Genomic DNA, 25,652 nt, shown 5'->3' with positions numbered 1-25,652 from the left:
AACTTGTGTGATTCTTCACACATTTTTAAGTTGGTACCTAATTTTTTAAAATCAACTGTTTAAGTGATTGCAAATGATGTAATTTCTGGTATATTTGTATGTTGACATTTTAAACTGACACTGTAATATCCTTTTTAAAAGTAGATCGAATGGAATACAAATACCATTGTACTTTTTAACCCATTACCATTTACTTATAAAATGCAGATGAAAAGGTCTTTTTTAAAAGCCAGAAATTTTATATTTTTTTCTCCTGGAGTCACATTTTCATTTCACTACCCCCACAGAATTTTATCCGAATGCAGTATATATTTTCACTTACATTTTCATTAGTCACCCTTTTATACTTTACAATAAAAATTATATATATAAACTTGATTTAAAAAAAAATGTTTGTGCCTTTAAAACTCTTAAATGTTAATTATTTTCTGGATTTAGTTACCATAACAATTGTTATTAGTGCACAGTTGGTTAAAGCCATTTTGAAAATAATTATTGAACATAAAGTAAAACTTTATTTGGAAATGCATCTCTTTTGATGGATCTGACTGTTATTTTTCTATTTGTTCCTAGTTCTAGGATGACTATCATCAACTGCTGGAATGAGACAGATTCAGTGGAAATTCACGGTAAGAGAAAGTATTCGGCCACCAGTAAGTGTAGGGCTTACCCAAAGTATTGGAGTAACCATTGCTAAGTATGCATTGTGCATAGTACAATTTTCTATTCCCATAGGAAGGAATCAAAAAGTAGAGAAGTGGTTGACAAGTGCCGGAAAGGATATTTATTACTGAGTCAAAACCAAATACATTTTTAAAGTGTCTGATGATTTTTTCTTGGTAAAATTCAGTGAAATGTTTCTCTTATGAATAATAAATGTTGAAGAAAATGCAAAACACTTTTTACCTCCAATATATGTTCCATTTTCTTGAAGATGTGATGCTGAGATGTCAGAAATAACATAAACATTTTCATTTAAAATTTTTGAAATCATGTAAAATATCCGATTGAGAAACAGTTCCAGAAAAAGTCAGGGCATGAGATTTGAAGCACACTGTTTTAATTCTAGGGTGCATTTTCAAACATTCTGAATATTTTAATTATATGATAGATAGGGTGGTAAGGCAGGTAACCTTATCTTGTGTTTGTGCTGTCTTTGATATTTCTTATCCTCACCCTTTTCTGCTCTCCTCTCATGAACAAGGGTCTTTCCCTCAGGTACAATGCCTTTTCCCACAGTTACAGGGCAAGAGAATGTGAGGCTATTAAATGGAAGTAGTCATTAGTCCCAGACTCCCACTCTACAATATATATGTATTCACTGCAGCCTAATATAGTATGTGTGTGTATGTGTGTGTGTGGGGGGGTATTTCTAATGTCCATGGTAGAAACACATTTATATATAAGACTGGGAAAGACGTAAAGCCATATGATCAAAAAAGACATTGTGGGTGATACCATCATTAAAAGAGAATTCTCTGTCACCAGTATTTTGAATTGTTACCATTATTTGGCTTCCTTGGAATTTATGCTATTTAGGATAATGCATTATTATGAAATTGAAGATGGGTGAGAGCCATTTTTTTAATAAAATGGAAGAAAGGATGATTTTTGTGAAAAGAGAGATGAAAAGTAATTGTCATGAAATGTCTACCCTCTAATGAAGGCACATTCTCAGATCACTTCAGAGTATATACATTTCATATGGATGCTGGAAATCTAACAGTTTATTCCTTTAAATGTATCTGTGTCTGTAAGAGACTCCTCATGTACCCCAGGGTTACACATGCACAATTTGCAGACTTCTGGCGTATACCTGCGAGTACATTGCTCAGTCATGGGATATACCCCTTTTCATCTTTACAAAATAACTGCTTAATTGTTTACCCAAATAATTGTTCAAATTAATACTCCAACTAGAGGGTATGAGAATTTTCATTTTCTCTGCATATTTGCCAATACTTATTTCCAGATTTACTAATTTTAGGCAATCTAGTAGATATAAAATTATATTACACTTTGGTATCAAATAGCATTTCAGTGATACTACATCCTTCCTTATGTTTACTTGCAATTCGTGATTCCTCTTCTGTGCAATGCTAATGCATGCCTTTTTGCCCATTTTCTACTGGATTGTTTGCCTTTATTATTATTTTGTAGAATTTTAAAAATACATTTTGAATTTTAATAATTTATTTGTTAAATATGTTGCAAATATCTTCTAGTTTTTGGCTTGTCTTTTTACGTTCTTTATGGAGTCTTTTGATGAACACAAGTTCTCAATTAAATGCAGTCTAATTGATTTTTTTCCTTTATGATTAGAGCTTTTTGTATTTAGTTGAAAATTCTTTTTTACCCAAAGTTTATAAAGATATCTTCCTCCTATACTTTTCCTAAAAGTTTTAAAGTTTCTTGTTTCACCTTTAAGTCTTTAATTCATCTGAAATTGATTTTTGCATGTGGTTTGAAGTAGAGATTCAATTTCAGTTTTTCGCACCATTAGCCAGAGCTGTTTATTGTTTAATGCGTCTCTTGTCTAATGATCTGCAGTGCCATCTCTACTATATATCAAATTTCATGTCTGTGCAAGTCTGTTTCTGGACTTTTTATTTTCCTTTACTCATTTTCTGTCCATGCTAATACCATATTCTCTTTACTACTGTAGTTTTATCATGTCTGGATGTTTGTGGAAGATTTTAATCTTTTTAATGGCAAAAAAATTTTGACACGTTTCCCATCAGACAGTAGAGTCTATTCCCCTCCACTAGAAGTTGTGCTGCCCTGTGATTGCTTTGACCAGTGGAATATGGCTCCAAATCTAGACTTTTAAGATATCTGGCTGTTTCCAGTGAGGTTCAAGGGATTGCTGTGCCACCAAGTAAGAAGTCTACCTGCCCTGCTGGAGATGCCACATGATGAGACCTTTATGACTACAGGGAGAGGGAGAGGGGCCAGCTAAATTCACTCTGCTGGCTGTTCCTGCCAAGATCCCAGCATTTGAGTGAAGTTGTCTGGGGCCCTCCAGACTAGTTAGCATCCAACTGAGTACCATTGAATGAACCCAGCAGACACCACACAGGGTCGAGAGAAAAACCCTAGCTGTGGTGCCTTCTTGATATGTCAACTTTCCATTTTCAGGTCAAGTACTAATCTAGGAGTTGCTGTGGAAGGATTTTGCAGATGCAGCTAAAGCCCCTAATCAGTTGACTTTAAGTAAGGACAGTTATTTCAGTGCGCCTAATTAAATTGGTTGGATGGCCTTAAAAGCAGGCTTGAATGTTTTCTGAGGAAGAGAAGAAATTCTGCCTTTGGACAGCAGCTTCTGCCTATGCCTATGGAATTTAGACCTGTATATAATCTTTCCTTCCTGATGCCCTGCCCTACAGACTTACTTAGCCAGCCCCCTCAATTGTGTAGGCCAGTTCCTTGAAATACATAAATCTTTGTAATAAATCCTACTGGTTTTGCTTTTTTGATGGAACTTTTACTGATAGACTAGCTAAACCCTGCCCAAATTCCTGATTCATAGAATCATGAAATTAATAGATAAATGTTGTTTTAAGCCACTGCAATTTGGAATAGTTTTCTACAAAGCAGGTGATAACCAAAACAATAATTAATAGGTTAAGTTGTCACATCCTTAATTTTTAAAAATAAATTTAGTATCTTAACTATTACTAGTTTTTGCTTTTCCACACAAGTTTTAAAATCAACTTTTACAGTTTCTTTGCAAACTCTATTGGTATGTTGGTGGGAATTGAATTACATCTGTAGACCAATTTTAGGTGAATGACATGGTTATGATATTGAATCTTCTTATACATCTATTTATTTCTTTGTTTATTTAATTCTTAAAGTTACTCAATAATGTTTTAAAATCTCCTCCAAATGGTCTTATATATTTTTGCCATATTTTCTAGATACTTTATATCTTTAATGTTATTATATGTAAGTAATTTACTAAAATGAAAATTTCTCGTTGTTGCTGTGGGTGGGGAATGGTTTTATATACTGATCTTAAATTTCTGCTATCATGATATACTCTCTTCCCAGTTTTAATACTTTGCCTGAAGAATCTTTTAGGTTTTCATTTTCTGTCTTGTGTTTATCCCATCCCCTCGCCCCATGACTTTCCTTTAGAAACTCTAAATGGAAGGTAGATGGAGACAAAAAGCTGAGCTCAGGTTTACCCACGGCCATATTATAGATATTGCGATTTGTAGCATATGTGCTTTTAGGATACTGATGTATGTTCTTCTGTTGGGCCTTTACAATTTAACCGTGTGCTTGAGAAAAATTTGAGTTAAAAAGAAAACATGTGGAAAGTGGAATAGTTACAGTATACTTAGAGGTCAAGATCCCAGCTTTGCCATTAACAAGCTATATGACCTTGGATAAATTACTTAACCTTTTTAGACTAGCTTTTCTCACCTGTAAGGTGGGGATTAAAATAATCCTGCATCATAGGGTCTTAAGGACAAAGTGTAATGAGTGTATGCATGCAAAGATCTCATCACTTTGAAAGCTCAATAATCGCTCAGTAAGTGGTGGTTCATATGATTGTAAGCAAGTAACTATCTGTACTTAATTAAAAGTGTTTAATAAGTATTTACATATAATTTTTCTATGATTGAATTTACACTTTATTGTGAGATGTTAACATTTTAATGGTATATTCTCACCTACATGCTTTGGGAGGGCTGGCCAAAAGCAGGTGAAATTGGTCTTTCATTACCTTTCCTTCTTTAGATGCCCTGTACTTCCTTTCAGTCATTTCCCTTTTATGTGTTCCATGTTCTCATGCAGCGACTCCTTCATAAAATTTATACTAAAGAATTTGTGATTTATGTGATGTCCATGGCAGATCATTTCTTCAAAGATTGCTAAATAAGTGTGTGTGTGTGTGTGTGTGTGTGTGTGTGTGTGTGTGTGTGTATCCCATGCAATATGCTTTTCTCAAAATTCGATGTTGACATGCCTTCATCAAGTGGTGGAGGGTATTTATTACCTCCCTTTGAAACTGGCTGGGCTTTTGTAAATGTCTTGATCAGTAGAATATGGTGAGGTGATGCAGATTAACTGCTGCAGCTAGATCATTGACTGCATTATGGCTTCTGCTTGGCTCTTCTCTGGACACTTGCCTTTGGAACCAGCCACCATGTTGTGAGCAAGCCCAGGCCACATAGAAAAGCTTTACCAGTTTCTTTGGGTCTTCATTTCGTTATGAAGTTTCCTGTCATATAAAACTTAAATACATTTGCATGCTTTTCTCTTGCTAAGCTGTCTTTTGTTACAGGGATCTCAGTTGAGAACTTAAAAGGGTAGAAGAAAAGAGATATCTTTTCTTCCTCTACACCTGTTTATTTCTTGATGGTGTTTTTTGATAAGCAGAATCTTTTAGTTTTGATTAAGACCAATTTTCCATTCAATCTTACACTGACAATAAGCAGTAGAAGGAAGGAAGACTAGGTAAATTTGTCAGCCTAATTTGCAAAGATGTCATTGCATGAAAGACGACCAAAGACAAGACCTTTGTGTTTGCTTTCTGTTATTTAATGTTTCCAAGAATAGATATGTGATGTAACCATTCTTCAAAAATATGTTTGGAATCACAAAAGAACTCAGTTCTGCTTCTTAGCTTTGATGAAAAGTTTTTGTAAATAAAAGTAGCATTTCTTTTAAAATGTGGATTTCCAAAATTATACCCTTAGTGACTTTTCAAAATTAGGAGTACAGCAAGCTGAGAGAAAAAAAAAACACCTCAAAGAAAACAACATTTTGGAACTGAACTAAAAATATATATGTAAAGTAAAATTAAAGTGAAAAATCAAGGATTTTAAGAAATTCTTCCCCAGGGAAGTGTGAGTGTGTCTGTGTGTGTGTGTGTGTCTTTTCATGTGTGTCCGTGTGTGTGTGTGTGTTTGCATTTGAACAAGAATCATCCTGGCACTGTTTTTCCTTTCAAATTGTCCTAACCTTCAGACAACAGAGAACCAGTAAAATATGCCTGCGTGACTCTTTCTAAAGCCAACTTTTAAAGGAAAACATTAAAGAAAAAAAAAGTCTTAATTTGGATTTGTCTCTTTCCATGGTTATGCACTTGTCTTTTAATCAGACCAGTGTCTCCCATGGTTTTATTTCATGATTAAGAATACACAGGTTATCATATGTGGACTTTGTGTTAAAGAAAGGGTTATCATCTTGGAGCAAAACTCTTCTGGTCTGACTATAATAATGTCAGGTTAGGCTTACAATTCAAAAATGATTATTTGAATGAGGTTTTAGGTGTTTTCCCTCTTGACTGCTTTACAGTATTTAAAGCCTGAAACCAGTATCTCTGTTCTAATAACAAGGTTATGCCAAAGGTGGGGAAGAAAACAAGACCCAAGCAAGGAGTTAATAGCAGATACCACGGGCATCTTTAGTGGGAATATTCAGATTTGATCTTACTTATACATGCATTAAATGGTTCATCTGCATTTTCTGTTGAGTGTCAGAGCAGCATATAATTAAGAGAAATTGTAATTGCAGAGTACCCCATCATAGCTTAATAATTTTCTTATGCTTTGTTTAATGTTATTTAAAATCTTTCATTCTGTGGAAAGGGTCATGCTCCCTTTCAAGGAGGGCTAGCTGCGTCTAAAGACAGGTTTCAAAATTATAGGGGGTTGTTTTTATGTAGTTATCATAAATTAGTAAATAATTATTAGCTGGTTATCTAATAAACGGAGAGTAGATTATAATAATTTATGCAGTTGGAGAAAGGGAAACCTGCTGAGAGAAAGAAACAAAACGAGATATTTTTTTTTCTTATTTTTCATCTGTATCACTGCTCTCTGCTGCTGTAAGTACCTTTCCATCTGTATTTGGCCTGAAAAATTAAAGAAAAGCACGAAGGAGTCATAAAGGAGATTTAAACAGAAAGACAGGAAGATGTCTCTTAGGGACTGAATTGTCTTCCCTCAAAATCCATATGTTGAAGCTCTAATACCCAATGCAGCTGTATTGGAGATAGAGCCTTTAAGGAGTTAATTAAGGTTAAATGAGGTCATAATGGTGGGGCCCTAATCAAATACGACTGGTATCCTTATAAGGAGTAGAAGAGATACCAGAAGTACACCTACAAAGAGGAAAGGCCATGTGAGGAGAGGACATAGTGAAAAGGCAGCCATCTACAAGTCAGGAAGAGAAGTCTCACCAGAAACCAGCCTTGCTGATACCTCGATCCTAGCCTAGCAGTCTCCAGAGCTGGGAGAAAATATATTTCTGCTGTTTAAGCCACACAGTCTGTGATATTCTGTTATGGTGGCCCAAGCCCACTAATACGAGAGCTGAGTAGGGCTATCCCCAGAAGTTTTAACATCAACTCTGTAAATTAGTATAAATTAAATCTGTGTCAGCTGGACAAAGACAACCTTGCTTTACCTTTACATTTATAAGTAATTATTGTTACTCAAATATGTATCAACATTTAAAACAAACAAACCAATACATACATACATACATACATACATATATACATAAGAAAGACATACGATACCATCTAACATACTACCCTCGTCCAAAATGCTAGAGGTTCAGTAGCCTGGAATTTATTATATTCCATTTAAAGATATTCCTGTTGCTTTAGCATGAAACTCTGACGCTGTGCCAAGTTGTTGAGTGAGCACTGATTTTCCCAAGTGGGATGGATTGAGCATCTCATGATTGGTAATTTGGATCTCTGAATACCATTGCTCCATTGCTTTACAGTATGCTTGGCTTATTGATCAGTGGTGTCTAGCTAGCTACTGGATTGCTTGTCTGTTGTTATCAGGTAGCAAATTGCAGGTATCTCAGTAACAAAATCTGTGTCTCTGTTTACAGTGATGTTCAAAATCTAATTACCCTTATCTTTATGAAGACAGAGATTTCAAATCTGAAATTTTAATTCATCTGGGGAGAATTATCAAATGCAATTTGGACATTTGTTGCTCCTTTATCCTAGGATGGCTGAGGTACTATCTAGTTGTCGTTAACTCTAAGTGTTTTCTTTCAGGTATACTTACATGCAGGCAGTTATAGGCTGCTAGCATGATATTAGAAACCCGCCAGTGAAGGAGGTGTTATCTCATGCCTCATAAGGGTGCATAAATTCTAACATTTATGCAGCTATTCTGGCTTGTCCTTGGGAAAGGTAATTTTATCTCCCTGAAGGTAAGAGTATTTTGTAAGGACTTTGGCTTTTTAGAAATGTTAGGAAATAATGACAGTTGGTGACACTAATTAACTTACATAGTTAATCAAGTGTTAGACCTAAAGGCTGGGAAAGGAGATAGGTAAACACTACAGTTTACAAATGGTTAATCCTTTATTGCTACTTCTTTTAGCTTGTGCCTGGAAAGAGCTCTGGAATTCATGTCATTCAGATAAGGCTGTGAAAAGAAGGATATTTAATAAGACAGAGAGACTCGGCTTTGAATTCCAGCTCTGCCTTTGACTGTTTCTCTTGGACATTTCATATAACCTCTTTAAACTCAATTTCCTCATGTAATCCCAGTCACCACGCAGTGTATTATTAAGGATGAAATGGGACAACCCTGGTTTAGTACACAGCAAGTGTAAAAAGTGCTCCACAAGTGTTCATTCCCTCTGTGTTTCTATAGAATCTACAAGACATCCTCTGACTTCACTTTGTCCTCGGTAGTCACAGAAGTGGTGACAGGGCAGGATTTCATCCTTGCTATTGGAAAGAAGGTCCAGAGCAATGTCTTCAAAGCCAATGTGAGGGCTGTGCTGGGAGAGCACTCCCTTCCGGGCTCCTGTTAGCAACAATTTCTTCTTACTCTTCTATAAGTAACGTTCCAGCTGAGTCATGGTGAGCCGTTTCTCTGATCAGGCTTATACAACAAATGTTTGTAATGGAGGTAGGGGGATGGATGACTGACGTACTAGGTTCTAAAACATTCTAGCTAGTAAGGTGCACATTTTTGTTTTGTTATTTCCCTCATTTTCTGTCTCTGCTTTTCCCTAAGATTCCTGGACAGATAATGTGTGCATGTACATAAGGATATACACACACACAAACACATGTGTGTGTGTGTATATATATATATATATATATATATATATATATATATATATATGCCATTTAATTTAATTAAACATTTATAAAAGCTAACATAAACTGCTGTAAATTACTATGATTATGCACACCTTTTTGTCTCCATCAGAGGCTGACTTATAACCAACCTAGAATTTTCTGTGGCCTTTAATTCCATTGCTAACAATTCTCCACTGCCATATTCCTGCTCCCTTCTTAATGATTACCCCACAGTTCCCTGAAAAACTGAATACTCCAGCCCTCCTGCTCTCTGACGTCACTGTAAAACTTGCTGGCTCTTTCTTTTCTTGGCTTCTGACTGTGGGCATCCTATTACAAAGTTTTAGCACACTCTTGTTCTCAAAAGGCCTACCTTTTAAATCTCTCATGACTTGTCCACGTACTTGTTTTGAGTCTTAAGTTAACCCATATTCCTAATTGCTATACCCATATTCCTGACTGCTTGCAGGGCATCTCAGATTCTTCAAATGTAAAACCAAACCCATCTTATTGCAATGCCCTCCTCATTTCTAGTCTCTATTTCTTTCCCATAACATATTCACAGCAATGTCTTAGGCTTTTTAAATTTTTAACTTATCTTTTATTTTCTTCTCTTGTTTATTAATACCACTAGTCATTACCTGAAAACCTTGGAGATTTATATTAGAGCGATTCCATATATCATATCCAATTTTTGATTCTTACTTCAAATACCTTCCTAGGATTAAAAGTTCAGTACCTCAGTTTTTAAGGCTAAATTACTGTATTTACCTCTTCGTGGACTCTCTGTTCACTCAAATCTGTTTAGCAATTATCCATACAACTCCTTCAGGTTTTTTTAAGGTATACTGTCTAATATTGTCATGCTGTTATATACCTGTTCTCCAAAACTGGGTGCTAAAATCTTCAGTGGCATTGCTTATGACCCAGTGGACCAAGGTTCCTCAAATCTAGTGATACCCTGCATCCAAAACAGGGCATTTTCTGCTGCTTCGCTCACATAGGCGATAACTATGCCACCTTTCTTTATATTTTTGAGTTGGGCTGGTCTCAAAGTATTGTTAATTAAGTAATAAATCTCATCGATGCTATGTGATCTGCTGACTAAATTCAGTGTGTGGCTACTTTAGTCAGATATTTTATGTATTTTACATCCCAGTCAATTTTACATATTTTTATTTTCTCATATTTAATATATCTTACATGCTAATTAATAAGAAATATCATACCTAGTTTATTTATCATATCTAGTTTATCCTTGTAACATGCCTAGCATAGAAATGGGCTTGTAACTTGAGATCAAAATGTCAAAGCAATATTCTGTTAGCTAGACTGTTTGGCAAGTTGGGTTTTTGCTCAATACCTAAATGAGAAATTAACACAATTTGCTTCTTTTTTTCTTATCAGTAGCATTCTCGAAGCCAGACATACAGTAGGAACTCTATCAAAGTTTGTTGAATAAATGAGTAAATGAGTGAAGAAACAAATTCAAATCAAATATTCAGAGTAAGCATAAGTGATGTTCTTCAACAAATCACTTTAACAACAAGGTAATTTTCCCACTTGTGGATGAGTTTCTGGAGTTAAATTCAATCAGAAAGAGAAATTATATTCACTTGAGAATAAATGAACCTTTCTCATATATGTTAGTATGATCTTTCACTGTCATTAGTTTCACAGAAACATCCATGGGCAATTTTAACATCCTTAATATTTTAAAGATTATGCTCTCTGCATAGTACTGGCCATTAGGATCAACTACAAAACCTATAAGTGGTAGGGGTCATGTTGCCTTTTAAAGCTACAGCAGTCATTTTGGTGGAGGAATGATCTTCTAACCTGCAATGGTATTCCTATTAATGCCAATGCTGAGAATTACACCAGGCATAATCATGAGCCACTGGTTGTACTGCATGCAACATTCTTTCTTACTTGTCCGACTGAATTGCAAAGTGCGTCTTGATCAAGATGCCTATTATACATGTGATACTTATATCTGCAGATTTTACTTTGCCTGTATCCCTAGTACTTTAGGTGTGTCAGTTCAACTTTCACACACTCATATCTGCATTAGTCCCACTCATCTTTTGCTTCAGTTTATTAAATGGCTATCATAAAATATAAAACACAGGTGAGAAGAAATGAGATATAATTTTACATATAACCGTAGAATTAATTTCATTTCCTTAATACTAGGAGCCAACATATGAGGTAAAGTTGTGGAAAGTATGTGAAACATCTGTGCCTATGTTTAGGAAATTAATTTCAATTGAGGTTATTTTCCAGTTCTTTGGGGACAATAACTTGCTTCCGATTTTACTTCCTCTCATCTTCAAGCTTTGTTTGCCTCATCCCCCTCATTAGAGAAGATTTGTGTCGTTTTTATTTTCATTCTCATCTAATATATACTTGTAATTATAATCTTCCCCTATGTAAGAATTTTTTTCATTTTCAACTTTTTTTTGGAGGAGGTATTTTTCTTCAGTAATCGTAACGGAAGGGCTTTCAAATTTAAGATTCTCTAATACTTTCTAATTCTATTTCATCCATTCTTAAAAAACTAAATTCATCTTTGTTGTCAGTAAAGTTACCATGTTGTCAAGGGCCTACTATTTGACCCCAAATTTATATGCATTATCTCATTTATTTTTCTCATTTAGTTCTAGGTATTATTATCTAATTTTATAAATGAGTAAAAGCAAGACTCAGGAAAACTGTATAGCTTGTCTTAAGTAAAGCAGTCAGAGTCTCTCCAGGTCTGATTCCAAAATTCCCTGCTTTTTAAACTATTCCAGCATTTCATAGATGCCTACAGAAATAGACAAATTCCAGCATTTCATAGATGCCTACAGTTGTTCTTAAATGTTTGGCAAGATTCCATGCCAAGTTTAATAAGTTTGACTCACTGCTGCCATGTGTTAACTCTTGTAAAAGATAAAGATTTCAAAAAACGTTGACTTTCTTTAGTAGTTTCAATCTTTTGATGTGTTTTACCAGGTAGTTTAATTATGGTGGCCGCTGTCTCTGAGTAGTTAGTTGGGCAGTGTCTGGGTAAAGTACAGAATCAACTACCACAATGACATCCATGAATCCAGATATTAGGAAATTGCTCTACTGGTATGTAAAATAAGGCCAAAATTCATTAATTATTGTTATTTATAAAAAACGTTGGCATGAGTTAGCCAATGGACAAGAGACCTTGTTATTGGGTTCTTATAAAGGATAACATTGATAGGATCTTCGCAAATATAATCTTAGAGAATTATAGGTGTTCCATAGACTTACAACACTGAAAAAGATCTTTAAAGCCATCTCTGAGTTCTAAAAGACCACACTTTACCTCAGATGTAAAATGGGAATTTTATTTGTGTTCTAAAGATAATCAGCATAGTGACTAGGAGGGGAACATTCTGGCAGATGAGTAAAGAAATCCTTGGTGTTATGTTCTGGTTAAGAGCACCCAGGTACCATTTAGTAGTTTTGACCAAAAAAAAAAAAAAATACGGAAGTCAAATATAATTGTCATAGTACAAGCGAAGTATGTTTTGGCCCATCAGTATTCTTAGAAGACTTATTGCAAATGAGAAGGTATGTGAACTGATTCTGTGCTAAGTGTTACTCAGTGAGTACATATGAAGCAATTATTTTTATCCGAAATGAGGTTGACTTGTACTATGTAGTCATGAATCTTTCTCAAACAATAAAATAAGAACCCTACTAACATTCACACTCTTGTCTGGGAGCTCAATATGAACTCTTGAGATTCTTTTCAGATTTAGTAAACTGATAAATCCTTATGCTTCTATGAATGAAAATGACAAGATTGGTGTTTTAAAGAAGGTTGTCAGAACATAAAGATATGTGTGTGTCTATGCACATATGTATGTGTATGTGTAGGTATATATGTGTGTATGTGTGTGTATAATGTGTTCTCTCTTCTTTAAAAAATCATCAGGCAATATTACTCATTTTTGAGCACATGCCAAGAACAAAAATCCTACCTAAAAGGAATAGTTTTCTTTTTTCCAGACAGTAAAAGTAAGTGTCTGACAATAAGGACTGTAATAGAATTGCTTTCTCCAACAGAATTATAGCATAATTACTGAGGGGCCATAATATATTTTATACTGCTCTGTTAGAACTTTCTACTATTTTTTATCCTTTAGAAGATTTTACTACACTGAACTCAGAACAGAGGTCACAGTCCACACATCTGACAAATAAGTAAAAAAGTAATAACCCTAAATAGAAAATGCTTATAACTACATTCCACAGAGTTAATGCCCTACCACCTTTAGCCCTTACTTTAGTTATGCTAATTCATCACCTAACTCATTCAAGGTTTAATTAAATAAAGAATTCAGTAGTGTACAGTGCAAAGCTACCTTCTCCCATAAAAAATGTGTTTATATTTAGTTATAGGCTCATAGACTCTTCTGGATCTTTATATTTCCTACTCTTTTCATAGAAGCAAAGTGAATAAATATACCTATCCCGTCTAAGTATTTGTAGTTGAATAGAAGTATACTTAGTATTAAAAACAATTGATTATATATCTCAAGCAAAATTTTATTTTATAGAGCCTTTTGCCATCCAGTGAAAAGAGAAAAATGCCATTATAAAGAATTAATTATATGACCCAGCAATCCCACTACTGGGCATATACCCTGAGAAAACCATAATTCAAAAAGAGTCATGTACCACAATGTTCATTGCAGCTCTATTTACAATAGCCAGGACATGGAAGCAACCTAAGTGTCCATCGACAGATGAATGGATAAAGAAGATGTGGCACATATATACAATGCAATATTACTCAGCCATAAAAAGAAACGAAATTGAGTTATTTGTAATGAGGTGGATGGACCTAGAGTCTGTCATACAGAGTGAAGTAAGTCAGAAAGAGAAAAACAAATACCGTATGCTAATGCATATATATGGAATCTAAAAAAAAAAAAAAAAAAGGTTCTGATGAACCTAGGGGCAGGACGGGAATAAAGACGCAGACCTACTACTAGAGAATGGACTTGAGGCCACGGGGAGGGGGAAGGGTAAGCTGGGACAAAGTGAGAGTGGCATGGACATATATACACTACCGAATGTAAAACTGATAGCTAGTGGGAAGCAGCTGCATAGCACAGGGAGATCAGCTCGGTGCTTTGTGACCACCTAGAGGGGTGGGATAGGGAGGGTGGGAGGGAGGGAGGCGCAAGAAGGAAGAGATATGGGAATATATGTATATGTATAGCTGATTCACTTTGTTAAAAAGCAGAAGCTAACACACCATTGTAAAGCAATTATACTCCAATAAAGATGTTAACCACCCCCCCCAAAAAGAATTAATTACATCTTTATATCTCTAAGTAAATGCTTTCAGGAAAAGTTAAAAATACTAGTGATTAAAAAATTAAATATCTGTACTTCAACATTGTTTCTTTTCTGAAAAATCATTTCTATGTTCACTGTCCTATGTATCTAAATTGGAATGGTTTGGTTTGCACTATCTTTAGTGGGAGTTTAGAACTTAAGTGTGGGTAAAAGGCTATGTGGATATTTATTATACCAGAAAATTTATAACTCAAACTTGTGGGAATTATTATTATTATTTTATTTTAAATTAATTTATTTATGTATTAGCTATGTTGGGTCTTTCTTGCTGCGCGTGGGCTTTCTGTAGCTGTGGCGAGCTGGGGCTACTCTTCGTTGCAGTGCGCGGGCTTCTCATTGTGGTGGCTTCTCTTGTTGCAGAGCATGGGCTCTAGGTGCACAGGCTTCAGTAGTTGTGGCACGCAGGCTCATTAGTTGTGGCACACGGGCTTAGTTGCTCCGTGGCATGTGGGATCTTCCTGGACTAGGGCTCAAACCCGTGTCCCCTGCATTGGCGGGCGGATTCTTAATCACTGTGCCACCAGGGAAGCCCAGAGTTGTGGGAATTATTAAACTTTGGGCTGTTATTTTATGCTTTTGGAAGTTCTTAATCTCCTTTGTCTTCTGGCTTCTGTAACTGTGTGACATAAATTCCAATTTCCAAACAAGTTAATAAGCAAAATGTATTCTTTTATTCTAAAAGCTCTCTGTTCATTAACTATTTAATAGTAGAGACATCACTCATCTATGTTCCCACAACTAGTGTTAAACTTATATTGTTTTCATAATTTTGTGTTGAGTAAGGAGGGGTTTGAAATTATTTTCAAGAATAAGACACAAATTCTACCATTCTAACACAACTTGATAACTATTACTCATACCTTCAAATTTGTTTAACTGTGTATTACATTATGATGCTAATTTTATGAAATAGCCTATGTAAAATGAATATATTTACCTAACATATATGTTCAGTTTATAAAGGTTAGTAAATAAAACCAGAGACACCACTGCTTATCTTCAAATACCAGTGTAACCACAACTGCTGCCCCACCTTTCATTCTAGAACTGGTCACTATGCTGAAGTTTCTGGTTATCTTTCCCTCAGATCTCTTTATAATTTTACTTACATGGATGTATTAGGTATTTACACATTTAGAAAGGTTATGTTTCTTTATGTAGAAACACTATTTATCCCTAGTTGCGCATTTTTGTCTTGAAGCCCATGTTTAAGATTTTTATGTAGCTATACCAGCTCGAGCTTGCTCTAGGCATTTTCCATTGTGCCTCTACCTTTTTTCTCATCTCTCTATGCTCTTTTTACAACTATACCTCTTGTGTATGGCATGTAACTGGATTTTGTTTTAATAAGGCTTTTCTGACATTTTAAATTGTAAATTTTAGTTTATTTACTTTGATTACAGATATGCTTGCATTTGTTCTAACATTTTGTTTTGTTTTGTTTTTTGTCTAGATTTTTCTGTATTCATTTTCCCCCTATATTTCATTTGCCTTCTTTTGGATTGACTTTTGAATTATATTTCATTTTCCTTTTTTGCTCCATTAGTGCTCTGGAAGTTATGTACTTGATTGTTATTCCTTTAGTAGTTATTTCAGAAATTTCAACAGGTTTATTTAACTTAGAATTAGAAATAGTTAATCTATATTTAGTGAATAAATTCCCCGAAGTAAGATTCTAAAATCAAGGAATATGAGTGCTTTCATGGCTTCAAAAAATATACTGCTAAATTGTCATCCAAAAATGTTGTGAATGTATGCTACCACTGGCAATGCATAAATGTATTTTTTTCACATTCTTACAAATGTTGAGTATTGTGATTATTTATTTATATGTTTGTTTTTTATGCTAATTTGATTGCAGAGAGGTTTTCTTTATTGTTGGTATTTCTATATATTGCCTAATATTTTCATGTGTGAGTTATATTTTGCCAATTTAGCTATCTAATTACCAAATTTTATGTGCTCATTATAAAATGAATCATTTATTTGAGACTGGTATTTTTCATTGTCTATGTAACAGTCTTGTGTTTGTTGGTTAATTTATCTTATAAATTTTCTACATCACTGTGATCATACTTCTATTATAGAATATACTATTTAAACAGATATTTGTTTATGTTTCTTTATCTCCCCCAGATTGGAGCAATATTATATTCAAATCTCTACTTACATTACCTGACAGGATGTTCATGAGGGTAATCCTAAATGCCAGATACAGAGGTCCTTTTTTCTAAGCTGACAATGCTATCTTTAAGTGTATAAATCATGCCAGATTGTTATTATATTTCAAGGATAGCCTCCAAAGGGAACAGAAGGGAATGTATTTTTCCCAGTCAATTTGTCATATTTAACTAGAAGTTGAGCACTTCATTTTAACATTTTTTGTACTATAACATGTTGCTTTACTGAATGAACTTGAGGATGGAGGAAGATTGCATATGTTCCTTCCATCTCCTGAGTTTTTCTGTAATTTGATAGTTGCTACTTAAATGTTCATTTCCATTAAATTCAATCATGTATACAAGAAGTTTATACCAAATAACAGCTACTATAAGTATTAGGAATTAAAAGTTAATTAAGATACTGTTCTATATCCCTTTATAATTATTTGTAGTTGATTCTGGAAACGTCTATTTCTATTTAGTTACCTCATTGATTTATTGAGATATGACTACATAACAGTACTGGGGTGAGCCGACTTTTGACACTTTTTTGTTTATGTATATACGTGTGTGTGTATGTATGTATATTTTTAAATAACATTTTTTTCTTTGCATGCTTTTTGTTTTTATCTTATTCTTAATTTCAGCTCTTTTGAGGATTAATTGACACATAAAATTGTAAGTATTTAAAGTGTAAATCATGGTGATTTGATGTATGTATACATTGTGAAAGCAAACCCCCCTTTTAGGTAATTAACACATTCATCACCTCACATATTTATCTTTTTTTGTGTGAGAACATTTACGTTCTACTCTCTTAGCAACTTTCAGTTACACAGTACAGTACTGTCAACTATAATCACCATGTTTTACATTAGATCCTCAGACCTTATTCCTTATAACTGAAAGTTGGTACACTTTTGCCAATCTCTCCCGCTTTCACCCACCCTTCAGTCCCTGACAAAACCACTTTTCTATTCTATGAATCTGACTTTTAAAAAAATTTTCTTTTAGATTCCACATGTAAGTGCTACATGCAATATTTGTCTTCCTCTGTCTGGTTTAGTATTTCACTTAGCATGGGGCCCTCAAGGTCCATCCACATTGTTGCAAATGGCAGGATTTTCTTCTTTCTCATGGCTGAATAATATTCCATTGAGTGTGTGTGTGTCTGTGTGTGTATCGCATCTTTATCTATTCATCTGTTGACAGACATTTGGGTTGTTTCCATATCTTGGTTGTTGTGAATAATGCTGCAATGAATATGGAAGTACAGATATCTCTTCAAGATTCTGTTTTCATTTGCATTAGATATGTACCGAGAAGTGGGCTTGCAGGATCAGATGGTAGTTCCTTTTTTAAGTTTTAGAAGAACTTCCATACTGCTTTCCAATTTACATTCTCACCAAAGTGCATAAGGGTTCCCTTTTCTCCACATCCTCACCAATACTTATCTCTTGTCTTTTAAAAAAATTTTTGTTGGAGTATAGTTGATTTACAATGTGTTAGTTTCTGCTCTACAGCAAAGTGAATCAGTTATACAAATACATATATCCACTCTTTTTTAGATTCTTTTCCCATACAGGCCATTACAGAGTATTCCCTGTGCTATACAGTAGGTCCTCATTAGTTATCTGTTTTATATACAGTAGTGTATATATGTCAGTCGCAATCTCCCAATTTATCCTTCCCCAGACTTACCCACTAGTAGCCATGTTTGTTTTGTACATCTGTGACTCTATTTTTGTTTTGTAGATAAGTTCATTTGTATCCTTTTTTAACTTCTATATATAAGTGATATCATATGATATTTGTCTTTCTCTGTCTGACTACTTCACTCAGTATGATAATCTCTAGGTCCATGCATGTTGGTACAGATGGCATTATTTTGTTCTTTTTCTATGGCTGAGTAATATTCCAGTGTATATATGTACCACATCATCTTTATCCATTCCTCTACTGATGGACATTTAGGTTGCTTCCATGTCCTGGCTATTGCAGCACTATAGCTATTTAGTGCTGCAGTGAACATTGGGGTGCATGTATCTTTTTGAATTATGGTTTTCTCAGGGTATATGCCCAGTAGTGGGATTGCTGGATCATATGGTAGCTCTGTTTTTAGTTTTTTAAAGGAACCTCTATACTGTTCTCCATAGTGGTTGTACCAATTTACATTCCCACCAGCAGTGCAGAAGGGTTCCCTTTTCTCCACACACTCTCCAGCATTTATTGTTTGTAGATTTTTTGATGATGGTCATTCTGACTGCTGTGAGGTGATACCTCATCGTAATTTTGATTTGCATTCTCTAACAATTAGTGATGTTGAACATCTTTTCATGTGCTTTTAAGCCATCTGTATGTTTTCTTTGGAGAAATATCTATTTAGATTTTCTGCCCATTTTTTGATTGGGTTGTTTGTTTTTTTGATATATAGATGCATGAGCTGTTTGTAGATTTTGGAGATTAATCCCTTGTCGGTTGCTATCTCTTGTCTTTTTGTTGATAGCTATTCTAACAGTTATGCAGTGATATCTCAGTGTGATTTTAACTTTATAGTTATTTTTAATAAAGCAGTAAGGACCCATGAAATCACCACTTCAAATAAAAACTAAGGTATTGACTATAATCTACTTTTAACCACCTGATTTTGCCCTCTCATCAATGCATCCCCCTTTCCCCCTCACTGAAGGTAACCATCATCCTGAATCCTCTGTTCTTTATTCCCTGTTTAAAGTTTGTAGTTATATTTCATCACTGTGTATTACTAAAAATTGTGTTTGTGTGTGTGTGTGTGTGTTTGTATGTTAAACTAAAAGGGCTCTGAGGTAAAATAAAGGAACAGATTGTCAAATAAAACTCAGACAAATCTAAAATCTTACGAAGTGTCAAATTTACTACTAAAATAAAAAATACAAGCAATCAAGTGGTTTGTGAGAAATACGGGATAGGAGAAGTCTGCTATATTCAGTGGACTCTGTAGGTTCTTGCTTTCTGCATTGGATACACGCTGAGGTATCTAATGAGGTTCAAGGGTCACCTCACACAACTGAGAGCACTTAAGTTATGAAACATATCCGGTTTATACCTTGGGGTATATGTGATGTTCTCCAGGGAGACATGACTCATAAATCTGTAGATTTTAGGTGTGTTTACATTAGGCAACCTTAAATCAGGGCATCCTACTCAAAGAACACCAAAGGTAAAGATTCTTTTCCTTGAAGACACTATTGATCTGTTTGCCTGGAGATCCAGTTATGTTTACAAGGAAATTATTTTGGATCATCTGCCTTATTTTTATTTTCCCCAGGAGCAACCCTCCCCACCCCACTGAAAATCGGGGAAGAGATTTATTACAGCGGCTCTACCTCTCTCCTATCTGTGATCAGAAAACACCTATTTTGAGTTGTTGTTTGAGTAGGTGTTTTACCATATATGACAACCCTGCTCACATTCAGCTTCTGGACATGTAGATAAGGACCTGAACTTAAGATTCCTGACACAAGTTCCCACTTTGCTTTTCCTGGGGCACCTTTTAAAATAACCACTTAACGTTGAGCCAGTGAAAAGTTAGTAAACTCCACCCCAGCTACCTTTGAAGTACTGGGTGCTTGCTATCCTAATCTCTTATCTCCTGCTCACTTGTGACGGGATGAAGGACTGCCCTTTCCCCAGTTCATTGTTCATACACACACCCCCCAACACACACACGAATACACCCTGCCCTCTGTTTCTGAGATATATAAGTAATAAATCTTGTGACTATATTTCCTTTGTGTGAGTGTATTAAAACTCCATCTTCAATCAAAACCACCCCAGGGTTTTCAGTTGCCCCAAATGGAAGTTTGGATGCTGAGCTGCTGTCTCCTTGTGAGTGGTTTGTGCCACCTCATTCAGAAGGTCATAATCATAAACGGCATATTCTTTTATTTTATTGAAGTATAGTTGACATACAACATCATATTAGTTTCGGGTGTACATCATAGTGATTCAATACTTACATACATTTCAAAACGTTCACCATGATAATTCTATTTGCCATCTGTCACCTTACAAAGTTATTACAATATTATTGACTATATTCCCTATGCTGTACATTATATGTCCTTAACTTATTTATTTTATAACTGGAAGTTTTACCTCTTAAACACCTTCACCTATTTCACCTGCCCCCCCCAAGTCCCTGCTTTGTCAACCATCAGTTTGTTTTCTGTACCTGTGGGTCTGTTTCTATGCCGTTTTTTTGTTTTTTGTTTTTTTTAAAACATCTTTATTGGAGTATAATTGCTTTACAATGGTGTGTTAGTTTCTGCTTTATAACAAAGTGAATCAGTTAACATATACATATGTACCCATATCTCTTCCATCTTGCGTCTCCCTCCCTCCCACCCTCCCTATCCCACACCTCTAGGTGGTCACAAAGCACCGAGCTGATCTCCCTGTGCTATGTGGCTGCTTCCCACTAGCTGTCTATTTTACGTTTGGTAGTGTAGATATGTCCATGCCACTCTCTCACTTTGTCCCAGCTTACCCTTCCCCATCCCCGTATTCTCAAGTCCATTCTCTAGTAGGTCTGTGTCTTGATTCCCGTCTTGCCCCTAGGTTCTTCATGACCTTTTTTTTTTTTTTTAGATTCCATATATATGTGTTAGCATACGGTATTTGTTTTTCTCTTTCTGACTTACTTCACTCTGTATGACAGACTCTAGGTCCATCCACCTCACTACAAATAACTCAATTTTGTTTCTTTTTATGGCTGAGTAATAGTCCATTGTATATATGAACCACTTCTTCTTTATCCATTCATCTGTTGATGGACACTTGGGTTGCTTCCATGTCCTGGCTATTGTAAATAGTGCTGCAGTGAACATTTTGGTACATGACTCTTTGTGAATTATGGTTTTCTCAGGGTATATGCACAGTAGTGGGATTGCTGGGTCGTATGGTAGTTCTATTTCTAGTTTTTTAGGGAACCTCCATACTGTTCTCCATAGTGGCTGTATCAATTTACATTCCCACCAACAGTGCAAGAGGGTTCTCTTTTCTCCACACACTCTCCAGCATTTATTGTTTGTAGATTTTTTGATGATGGCCATTCTGACCAGTGTGAGATGATATCTCATTGTAGTTTTGATTTGCATTTCTCCAATGATTAATGATGTTGAGCATTCTTTCATGTGTTTGTTGGCAATCTGTATATCTTCTTTAGAGAAATGTCTATTTAGATCTTCTGCCCATTTTTGGATTGGTTGTTTGTTTTTTTGATATTGAGCTGCATGAGCTGCTTGTAAATATTGGAGATTAATCCTTTGTCAGTTGCTCCATTTGCAAATATTTTCTCCCATTCTGAGGGTTGTCTTTTGGTCTTGTTTATGGTTTCCTTTGCTGTGCAAAAGCTTTTAAGTTTCATTAGGTCCCATTTGTTTATTTTTGTTTTTATTTCCATTTCTCTAGGAGGTGGGTCAAAAAGGATCTTGCTGTGATTTATGTCATAGAGTGTTCTGCCTATGTTTTCCTCTAAGAGTTTGATAGTGTCTGGCCTTACATTTAGGTCTTTAATCCATTTTGAGTTTATTTTTGTGTATGGTGTAAGGGAGTGTTCTGATTTCATTCTTTTACGTGTAGCTGTCCAGTTTTCTCAGCACCACTTATTGAAGAGGCTGTCTTTTCTCCACTGTATATTCTTGCCTCCTTTATCAAAGATAAGGTGACCATATGTGCGTGGGTTTATCTCTGGGCTTTCTATCCTGTTCCATTGATCTATATTTCTGTTTTTGTGCCAGTACCATACTTTTTGTTTGTTTTGGTTTTTAGGTTCCACATGTGAGTGAGATCATGCAGTAATTGTCTTTCTCTGTTTGACTTATTTCGCTTAGCATAATACCCTCTAGATGCATCCATGCTATCACAAATTACAAGATTTCATTCTTCTTTATGGCTGAATAGTATTCCGTTGTGTGTGTGTGTGTGTGTGTGTGTGTGTGTGTGTGTGTGTGTATATGCCACATCTTCTATGTTATCCATTTATTTGTTGATGGATACCTAGGTTGTTTCTGTATTGTGGCTATTGTAAATAATGCTACAATAAACATAGGGGTGTAGATATCTTTTTGAGGTAGTTTTTAAATTTTCTTTGGATAAATACCCAGAAGCAGAATTGCTAAATCCAATGGTAGTTTTATTTTTAATTTTTTTGAGGAAACTCCATACTGTTTTGCAAAGTGGCAATGTTAACCATACATTCCAAAGAGAATGTTAACCAATTTACATTCTCACCAACTGTGCGTAAGGATTATCTCTTCCCCACAGCCTCACCAACACTTGGTATTTGTTGTCTTTTTTTTTTTTTTAACTTTTAAATTCCATTTGTATTTTTTTTTGTTTTTTGTTTTTTGCTTTTTTAAGCTCATTCAATCAATCAAGAACTTTATTGCCCAGTCTATATCTTCTTGAAAGGCCATTTCACCTCTTCTCGACCTTATACTTTTTTTTTTTTAACATCTTTATTGGAGTATAATTGCTTTACAATGGTGTGTTAGTTTCTGCTTCATAACAAAGTGAATCAGTTATACATATACATATGTTCCCATATCTCTTCCCTCTTGTGTCTCCCTCCCTCCCACCTTCCCTATCCCACCCCTCTAGGTGGTCACAAAGCACCAAGCTGATCTCCCTGTTTGTTGTCTTTCTGATCATAGCTATTCTGACAGATGTGAGGTGGCATCTCACTGTGGTTTGAATTTGCATTTCCCTGATGATTGGTGATGTTGTGCATCACAAGCTTACATATAAGTCTTTAATCTAGTTTGAGTTTATTTTTGTGTATGGTGGAGAAAGTAGTCCAGTTTGGCTCTTTTGCATGTACTGTACACCATTTATTGAAAATGCTGTATTTTCCCTATTTTGTATTTTTGCCTCCTTTGTTGTAGAGTATTTGACCACATAAGTGTGGGTTTATTTCTGGACTCTCTATTCTGTTCCATTGATCTATCTATTCTGTGTCCATTTTGGTGCCAGTTGCTTTGATTACTGTAGCTTTGTAGTATAATTTGAAATCAGGGAATGTGATATCTCAAATTTGTTTTGGCTATTTGGTTTGTGTGTGTGTGTGTGTGTTTCCATATAAATTTTAGAATTATTTGTTCTAGTTCTGTGAAAAATTCTTTTGGTATTTTCATAGGGATTGCACTGAATATGTAGATTGCCTTGGGTAATATGATCATTTTAACAATATTAAATCTTCCAATCCATGAGCATGCTATATTTTACCATGTGTTTGTGTCATCTTCAATTTCTTTCATCAGTGTCTTGTAGATTTGTGAGCACAAGTCTTTTGCCTCCTTGGTTAGATTTATTCCAGGTATTTTATTCTTTTTGATGAAATTGTAAATGGGATTATTTTCTTAATTTCTCTAATAGTTCTTTGCTAATGACAGAAAAGAAATAGATTTCTGTATATTAAGCTTGTATCCTGCAACTTTATTGAATTCATTTATTAAGTCTCATTGGTGGAGACTTTAGAGTTTTCTATATATAGTATCATGTCATCTGCAAATAGTGACAGTTTTACTTCTTCCCTTCCAATTTGAATGCCTTTTGTTTCTTTTTCTTGGCTGATTGCTGTGGCTAGGACTTACAATACTATGTGAAATAGAAGTGGCAAGTGTAGGAATCCTTGTCTTGTTCCTGACTTTAGTAAAAGCTTTCAGCTTTTCACCATTGAGTATGGTGTTAGCTGTGGGTTTTTCATAAATGGCCTTTAGTGTGTTGAGATATGTTCCCTATACAAACTTTGATGAGAATTTTTGTTTTTTATGAATGGAATTTGAATTTTGTCAAATGTTTTTGCTGTGTCTATGGAGATGATTACGTGATGTGTATCCTTCATTTTGTTAATGTGGTGTATCTCATTGATTGATGTGCAGGTATTGAACCATCCTCACATCCTTGGAATAAATCCCACTTGAAAATGTTGTATGATCCTTTATGTATATTGTCGAATTCATTTTGCTAATATTTTGTGAGGATTTTTGCAGCCTTATTCCTCACAGTTATTAGACTATAATAGTTCATTTATATTTAAAATAGTTATTGATGGATATGTACTCATTGCCGTTTTGTTACTTGTTTTCTGGTTGTTTTTGTAGTTACTTTTGTTTCTTTCTTATTCTTTTGCTGTCTTCCCTTGTGATTCGATGACTGTTCTTTAGTGTTATGTTTGGATTTCTTTCTCTTCTTTGTGCGTGTATCTAATATAGGCTTTTGGTTTGTGGTTATCATGAGGTTGATATATACATATATATATACACACATACATACATATATTATATATGTTTATATATTGCATATATTATCTATAATAGTTATCTTAAGTTGATAATCTCTTAAGTCCAAACACATTTTAACAACCCTGCATTTTTACACCCTCCCATGTTTAATATTTTTACATCATATTTTACATCTTTTGTTTTGTGCATCCTTTACATACTTATATCCTTTAATACTTACTGTGGATATAGATGATTTCACTACTTTTGTCTTAACTTTTCTGCTAGTTGTATAAGTGGTTGATTGAGTACCTTTTATGTATGTTTGCCTTTACCAACGAGATTTTTCCTTTCAAATTTTTATATTTATAGTTGTATTCTTTTGTTTTCTGCTTAGAGAAGTTGCTTTTACATTTTCTGTACAGCCAGTTTAGAGGTGCTGAACTCTGTTAGCTTTTGCTTGTCTGTAAAACTCTCTACCTCTCCTTCAAATCTGAATGATAGCTCTGCTAGGCTGAGTATACTTGGTTTAGGTTTTCCCTTTTTATCACTTTGAATATATCATACCACTCCCTTCTGACCTACAAAGTTTCTGCTGAAAAGTCAGTTCATTGTCTTATGGGAGTTTTCTTGTACATAACTCATTGCTTTTCTCTTACTGCTCTTAAGAGTCTCTTTAAATTTAATTTTTGTCATTTTAGTTATAATGTGTCTTGTTGTGGACCTATTTGTTCATCTTGTTTGGGAGTCTCTGAA

General features: G+C 34.8%; 1 long non-coding RNA gene across 3 annotated transcripts in view; it reads left to right on the top strand.

Moving 5' to 3' along the window:
- LOC309659948 overlaps nucleotides 1-25,652 on the top strand; it is a 369,679-nt gene that overhangs the window by 253,679 nt on the left and 90,348 nt on the right. For 2 of the 3 annotated variants that reach the window (XR_014263055.1, XR_014263056.1), the window contains exon 3: nucleotides 574-629. This is a non-coding gene — a long non-coding RNA (uncharacterized lncRNA). Of the gene's footprint in view, nucleotides 1-573; nucleotides 630-17,114; nucleotides 17,450-25,652 lie in introns of those variants that run through there. The other variant, XR_014263057.1, reaches the window with a different exon arrangement.

This window comes from Balaenoptera physalus, assembly GCF_965194825.1.
Source record: "Balaenoptera physalus genome assembly, chromosome: 4".
In the NCBI taxonomy this organism is placed as follows: Eukaryota; Metazoa; Chordata; class Mammalia; order Artiodactyla; family Balaenopteridae; genus Balaenoptera; species Balaenoptera physalus.
The sequence above is the reverse complement of the archived record's forward strand: the minus strand, read 5'-3'. Positions and strand labels throughout refer to the sequence as shown.